The sequence below is a fragment of the Bubalus bubalis genome, chromosome 7 (assembly GCF_019923935.1).
Source record: "Bubalus bubalis isolate 160015118507 breed Murrah chromosome 7, NDDB_SH_1, whole genome shotgun sequence".
Classification (NCBI taxonomy): Eukaryota; Metazoa; Chordata; class Mammalia; order Artiodactyla; family Bovidae; genus Bubalus; species Bubalus bubalis.
The window spans coordinates 84701148-84709420 of NC_059163.1; the positions used below are offsets into that span (position 1 = coordinate 84701148).

The following is an 8273-nucleotide window of genomic DNA, read 5'->3' on the forward strand; positions in this document are numbered from 1 at the left end:
CTTTGAAAGAAGATAAACCACTATATCTGTGGGACACTGGTTTGAATGTAGTTATTCCTGATGGGGTAGGAGCTCCATTTCTCAGATGATAATTTTCAGGTAAGCCAGAGAAGACCCCTTTCAATTCACTGAACACTCCTATTTGCATTTAACATTATAGAAGTTTATTTCTCTAATAAAGTCAAACCAGCACCTTAGAGGTCCATTGCTTCATGAAGTCATTCAGCAAACCAGGTTGATAAAGGCTTTAATCTCTTTAATGTGTGGCTTCCATTGTATCTCTGGGTATTGACTTCTAGATGGGAAATGGATTTAGGAGATAGAGTGAATGGTTGGTTTTAGAAGCGTTATAATTATATATGCTAACTTTCCATTGGTCAGGAACAAGGAAGTGGCTTTGGTAAAGAGGAAGCTAGTCTCTTTTAATTCTATATAACTTAATATCCCTAAAGTTTAAAACATAAATATTTATTATAATACAGTTTCTATGCATCAAGAATCTGGGTTCTCTGGCTCAAGGTCTTTCATGAAGCTTCAATTATTTGTGAGCCATGACTTCAATCATCTCAAGGCTCCATTGGGGGAGATCCATTTTCAAGTCTTGATACTGCCTTCTGCCCATACTCACATGGACCTCTCCAAAGGGCTGTTTCAAAAAAATGTATCTGGCTTTCTCAAGTAAAAGCAATTTGAGAGACAGCCAGAGATACTAACTTAGAAGAAGGAAGCCTTAATTTTTATATAATTTAATTTCAGAAGAAAAATCACATTACTTCTGACATTTTATATTCATTAGAAGTTGTTAGTATATACTTACCTGGCAGGGGAGATACCATGATCACGAAGGTGGTTTTCCCAGGGTGAGGCTTATCCATTGCACTCCGGATGCGCTGACCCCTGCGATTTCCCCAAATGTGGGAAACTCGACTGCATAATTTGTGGTAGTGGGGGACTGCGTTCGCGCTTTCCCCTGGGGAAAAAAAAAAAAAAGAAGAAGAAGTTGTTAGTATATCTAGTCCAAAATCAACAAGAGGGCATTACAGATGTTCTGAAATGTGTGAGTTTTGCATAAGTATTTTCAGAGCTTCTGCTGTTTATAGCAATGAGCTAGTCATGGAAGATGACGTGAATAAACAAGAAGAAGAAGGGGTGGTGTGTGATTGAGGAAGAGATAGAAGAGAAGGACAATAGCAAAATCAGATTCATTATATTCTTTGCAGCCAAAGATGGCAAAACACTATACAGTCAGCAGAAAATGTCCTGGAGCTGACTGTGGTTCAGATCATGAGCTCCTTGTTGCAAAATCCAGGCTTAAATTGAATAAGGAAAACCACTAGGCCATTCAGGTATAACATAACAAATCCCTTTATACAGTGGAAGTTACAAACAGATTCAGGTATTAGATCTGATCGATGGAGTGCCTGAATAGCTATAGATGGAAGTTTATAACATTGTATAGGAGGTGGTGACCAAAACCATCCAAAGAAAAAGAAATGCAAGAAGGCAAAGTGGTTGCCTGAGGAGGCCTCACAAATAGCTGAGAAAAGGAGAGAAGCAAAATAAAAAGGAGAAAGGGAAATATATATCCAACTGAATGCCCAGAGTTTCAGAGAATAGAAAGGAGAAATAAGAAAGCTTTCTTAAGTGAACAATGTAAAGAAATAGAGGAAACAATATAATGGGAAAGACTAGAGATCTCTCAAGAAAATTGGAGATACAAGGGAACATTTCATGCGAATATGGGCACAATAAAGGACAGAAATAGCAAGTATCCACAGAATCAGAAGATATTAGAAGAGGTGTCAAGAATACACAGAAGAACTATACAAAAAAGATCTTAATGACCTGGATAATCATGATGGTATGGTCACTCACCTAGAGCCAGACATTCTGGAGTATTAAGTGAAGTGTGCCCTAGGAAGAAGTATTACAAACAAAGCTAGTGGAAGTGATGGAATTTCAGCTGAGCTATTTCAAATCCTAAACGCTGATGCTGTTAAAGTGCTTCACTCAATATGTCAGCAAATTTGGAAAAACTCATCAATGGCCACAGGCCTGGAAAAGGTCAGTTTTCATTCCAATCCTAAAGAAAGGCAATGCCAAAGAATGCTCAAACTACCATACAATTACACTTATTTAAGATGCTACCAAGGTAATGTTCAAAATCCTTCAAGCTAGGCTTCAACAGTACGCGAACCAAGAACTTTCAGATGTACAATTTGGATTTAGAAAAGATAGAGAAACAAGAGATCAAATTACCAACATTTGTTGGATCATACAGAAAGCAAGGGGATTCCAGAGAAATATCTACTTCTGCTATATTGACTACACGAAAGCCTTTGGACATGAGTTTAACCAAACTCCAGGAGATAGTGAAGGACAGGGAAGCCTGTCGTACAGCAGTCCATGGGGTCGCAAAGAGTCAAACACAGCTGAGAAACTGAACAACAAATAACACAAAGTCTTTGACTGTGTGGGTCACAACAAACTTGAAAATTCTTTAAAAAGATTGGAATACCAGATCACCTTTCCTGTCTCCTTAGAAACCTATATGTCTGTAGGTCAAGAAGCAACCGTTAAAACTGACATTGAACAATGGATTTGTTCAAAATTGGGAAGGGAGTACATAAATGCTGTATATTATCACTCTGTTTATTTAACTTTATATGCAGAGTACGTCACGTGAAATGCTGGGCTGGATGAAACACAAGATGGAATTAAGCTTGCTGGGAGAAATATCAACCTCAGATGTGTAGATTATACCACAGCAATGGTAGAAAGCAAAGAGGAATTAACAGCCTCTTGATGAGGGTGAAAGAGGAGAATGAAGAAGCTGGCTTAAAACTCAACATACAAACATCTAAGATCATGGCATCTGTTCCCATCAATTCATGGGAAACAGATGTGGAAAAAGTGGAAACAACAACTGAAATTTTTTACTTTCTTCAGCTCCAAAATCACTGCAGACAGTGACCGCAACCATGCAATTAAATGATGCTTGCTCCTTGGAAGAAAAGCTATGACACACCTAGATAGCATATTGAAAAGCAGAGACATCACTTTGCCAATAAAGGTCTATATAGTCAAAATTATCATTTTTCCAGTAGTCAATTATGGATGTGAGAGTTGGACCATAAAGTAGACTGAGAACACATGAATTGATGCTTTTGAACTATGGTGATAGAGAAGACTCATGAGAGTCCCTTGGACTACAAGGATATCATAGCAGTCAATTCTAAAGGAAGTCAACTCTGAATAGTCACTGGAATGACTGATGCTGAAGCTGAAGCTCCTACTTCCACCTGATGCAAAGAACTGACTCATTGGAAAAGACCATAATGCTGGGTAATATTGAAGGCAGAAGGAAAAGGGGACAACAGAGGATGAGATGGTTGGATGGCATCACTGACTCAATGGACATGGGTTTGAGCAAACTGCAGGAGAAAGTGAAGGACAGGAAAGCCTGGTGTGCTGCAGTCTGTGGGGTAGCAAAGAGTGGGACAGGACTTAGGGAGTGAACAAAAACAAGAGAAAAGGAGAATTAAGTTCTCATTATGTAAATTTTTTTGTTTAGGTGTTGCAATTTCCAGAAGCCAATTTTAATCTCAGAGCCTGTCTTCCACAATTTGTCACTTAAACACATGATACATTATAAGAATATCAACTATTTTATATTGATCTACAGAAAGTATATCACCCAACATAATTTTCAAACTTAAATGCCAAGAAATAGGTATATATATGTGATAATTAGTTCAGAAAAATTAAGAAACTCTTTACATATAGGAATCTATATTGGGTAAATATTATTCTAAAAAGGTGATACAAAACAAAATATTTTATCATAATGCTATATAAAACTCAATTAAAATTCACCTTATCATGAATAACCATAAAGTCAGACTAAGTCATATATAAGTATTTTGCTTCAAAACACATTGGTAAGCTGACCAAACCTCTTTGCTTATTTCATGAGGTTGTAAATCAATCTTTTTATAATAAAGACAATTATATTTTATCCACAACCCCAATAAACATTTTTATGCAAGTACTCTATTTTATATTTTTCTTTAATAATGATTACATACTAAAAGGAGATACATAGTTTTAATGTTTTATCATTAATGCAAATAATGATATATTTGCATTTTCTGAGGGATCCTAAATATATTTGTTTCATATTCCAAAATGCAAAACATCGGCATTGATCAATGGATTTTTCTTGTGATTTAGGTACAGTGTTGCAAAAAAAGAAAAAATGAGCAGATCCATGAGATATGAGTCAACATTTTGAGTAGACAAAGTTTGGTTGAATACTGAATATGATTTATGAGATGCAGGAGAAACTTTCACCTAAAATACAAATTTTACTGAACAAGTACAATGCAAACAATTCTATTCCAAGTTATGCGTGGATTTCTAACTATCCTTTCAAAATGCAAAGACATTATATAAGCATAACATAGCAAAACTTTCATTCATTCTACCTGTAGTTAGTTGCATGCTAGTAAATGTTTAACAATTAGCTATCCGAGGAACAAAAATAACTCTAAAATTCTGAATTGTAACAGATGTCAACTTCAGGAGTATAAATATCCTCACCATTGTTGATTTCAAGATACTAACATAACCTTACTCAATGCAGTGTGTGCATGCTAAATCACTTCAGTCCTGCCAACTCTTTGCAACCCCATGTACTGTAGTCTGCCAGACTCCTCTGTTCATGAGATTCTCTAGGCAAGAAGACTGGAGTGGCCATTTCCTTTTTCAGGGGATCTTTGCAACCCAGGAATTGAACAAGGGTCTCCTGCATTCACAGGCTGTTTCTTTACCATCTGAACCACCAGGGAAGCCCTGAATACAGTGTTTGGGACAAATGTGAAGTGGCACACTATTAAATTAGCAGTTCCAACACAAAAAAACCACAACATTTGTACATGTCTTCAAATATAGACACTAGTAGAATGTAGTAAAACAATTGGGAAGTGATGAATTCTAAGTATTTATTTTGCTTTTAAGTTATTTAATTATACTATAATTTAGTTTTTAACGACAAATTCTTCTGTTCTTGCAATCCACCCATTTGAGCAAATTGCTAAAAATTTAGCAATCCACCCATTTGAGCAAATACGGGACAACTCTAGCTCACAACTGACTGTAGGACATTTGAGATGTGCATTTATAACAATGGGTACAGAACTTAAGGCTGGTATAGCTGGCATTAGTGGTTAAGAACCTGCCTGTCAATTTCAGAGATATAGGAGATGCAGTTCAATCTCTGGGTTGGGAAGATCCCCCAGAGAAGGAAATGGCACCCATGCCAGTATTCTTACCTGAAAGATTCCATGGACAAGAGGAATTCATCGGGTCACAAAGAGTTGGACACAACTGAAACAACTTAGCACTAGCACTAGAGAAGAACTTAAAGGGACAATGATACTAGGTCTCGGAAATCAGGAGAAAGAGGCAAAAGAAGGGTTATTTGAGTGATAATAATAAGGTGATCAGAAAAGTTTGTTTAGAATGTTTGTTTAGAATGATCCTGGCTTATATACAACTTATTTTGAGCTCCAAGTTAACCAAAATAGCCTATTAAATATGCATTCTATGTCTGTTTTCCAGGTGGCTCAGATGGTAAAGCATCTGCCTGCAATACAGGAGACCATGGTTCGATGCCTGGGTTGAGAAGATCCCCTGGAGAAGGGAATGGCAACCCACTCCTGTATTCTTGCCTAGAGAATTCCATGGACAGAAGCCTCACTGGCTACAGTTCATAGAGTCACAAAGAGTTGGACATGACTGAGCGACTAACACACGTACACATGTCTACTTTAACCATTGGGGAAAAAAAGGCATATAAAAATCAAAAATTAACTGTGTTTCAGGCACCCAAGATGGAGAGGAATGATCATTGTATATGGTTCACAGCACTCCTGCATCACTGAGAATTTGAATTTTCTGTATTGCATGACTCAAGGATACCATCAACCATTCTCAAAACAATATCAGCCAACAGCTGCCAGCTACAACCTTACAGTCTCATGTTCTTCCCTTGTAACTGTGCAAACATTTCAGACCCCAAAATCCTTGCTTAAAGAGCACCTTTATTTCTTGGCAGTTCCAGTCATCTTGACAAATATAATAGCGTATGTAATTTTGTGAGTTTTGTCTTTGTAAGTCTTCCTCATTTTGTAGTCCAGCAGAGCACAACATGGATGCTTCCTGAGCCTATCTTTTGGGCTATAGTACTCGGTTTGCCTCAAACAAAACTCTTGTCTATTTCTATTATATACTGTTTATACATCACTTTCACCAACAAATCAAATAACATTTACTGAAAATTTTGTAGGAAATACTATATGATATCACTCATATGTGGAATCCAAAAAATATGACAAACTAGAGAATGAAACAAAAAAGAAGCAGACTCACAGATACAGAGAACAAACTAGTGGTTAACAGTGGGGAGAGGGCTAGGGGAGAGGCAATACAGGATTAGAGGACTATTTTTTTTTTAAGTGCTATTATGGGATTATATGAAATCATATATGTGAAACTTCTGAAAATTGTAAGCACTACAGATGTCAAAGAATCTTTCAATCAATGAAAAAGTTACAAATAAAATATAGGAAATTTGATATGAAAACATCATTAGCCCTCAAATTAACCTTAATTTTCCAATTGCTCTTTACTATTAAACAACCAGATCTCAAAGACATCAAGCCTTCTTATCCATAAACCTCCAGTGATTTTTCAATGTGCGCAAACTAAAAGTATTCCTAAATATATAAATTTCATGTATATATCTTGATTATATTTCTATTATATTCTATTTTTCTCAAGGTAAATAACAGATTTAGATTGTGTTAAGCTGAAAGCCTGTACATATGGTTTTGCATTATAAATACAAATTGATAATATGGACATGCTGCTGCTACTGCTAAGTCACTTCAGTCGTGTCGGACTCTGTGCGACCCCATAGACAGCAGCCCACCAGGCTCCTCTGTCCATGGGATTCTCCAGGCAATAACACTGGAGTGGGCTGCCATTTCCTACTCCAATGCATGAAAGTGAAAAGTCAAAGTGAAGTCACTCAGTCGTGTCTGACTCCTAGCGACCCCATGGACTGCAGCCCACCAGGCTCCTCCGTCCGTGGGATTTTCCTGGCAAGAGTACTGGAGTGGGGTGCCATTGCCTGCTCCAAATATGGACATAATACCTTGGAAAACTCAGGTGACTAAATGTTTCATTAAAGACTTTTATATTATAATTCATAAATTCTCTTAATTTAAAATTTGATAGGGTTAAATAAGATATGATTAAGAGTTTGAATTTTGTGCTCAAGTAGATAAAATAATTGTGGAATAAAACTAATTGTTTCCACTTCCATTTAGAGTTGAAATAACTATATTTTCAATATATAGTTTTATCCAACGTAAAAATATATTACTTGTAAATATTTTAAAACTTTAAAAGTCGTAAAAATTCTAAAATATGTTAAAGGATAAAATAATTGTTCAAATTTCCTTCAGTCCTAGTTATTTTTATAGATTTTACCCTACTGATGACTCAAGCTTTCAGCAAAGTATTGTACTCAATAGTTTGCATTCATCTCCACAGAAACTTACTGTCATTCATTTAGCGCTACAAATTTTAACTCTTTTTCTCAGATATTTCCACCTCTGATTTAGTTTTATTTCTTGATATTTTGTCATATATACTTTAGAATTTACAAAAAGTAAAATATATATTTTACTTTTTGTAAATATCAGAGACAGAGAGACGTGGGTTCGATCCTTGGGTCAGGAAGATCTCCTGGAGGAGGGCATGGCAACCCACTCTCAACCCACCCCAGTATTCTTACCTGGAGAATCCCTTGAACAGAGGAGCCTGGTAGGCTACAGCGCATAGGGTTGTCAAAGAGTCAGACATGATTGAGTGACTAACATAAATGGGTATATATACATTTCATATATATACATGAAGCAGAAATATGAATAATTCCATGTCAACCATGCATCAGCTACTTCCACTTATATGTCGAATCCTTATCCTTATGAGGTGAACTGCACATATAGCTCTATGGGAATTCCTTACTTAAAAGACAGAGTGCACCTCTAGTTCAACAGGTCCAAAACTGAATTCAGCTTTCCACCCAATCTAATCATTCATCATCATTTCATACTGAGCTAAAAATTTTGTTGAAATATATTTAAATTTAACTCCAATGCCCTAATCAGTGTCTCTCAGGAAATTTCATACCTGCATTTACA

The 8273-nt window shown here is 36.3% G+C and overlaps 1 non-coding gene across 1 annotated transcript; it reads left to right on the forward strand.

The window, feature by feature from the left end:
- The first annotated feature begins 809 nt into the window (after positions 1–809).
- Positions 810–973, forward strand: LOC112586306. Its single transcript, XR_003110772.1, has one exon. It is a non-coding gene; the product is annotated as a U1 spliceosomal RNA (small nuclear RNA).
- The last annotated feature ends 7300 nt before the right edge of the window (positions 974–8273 follow it).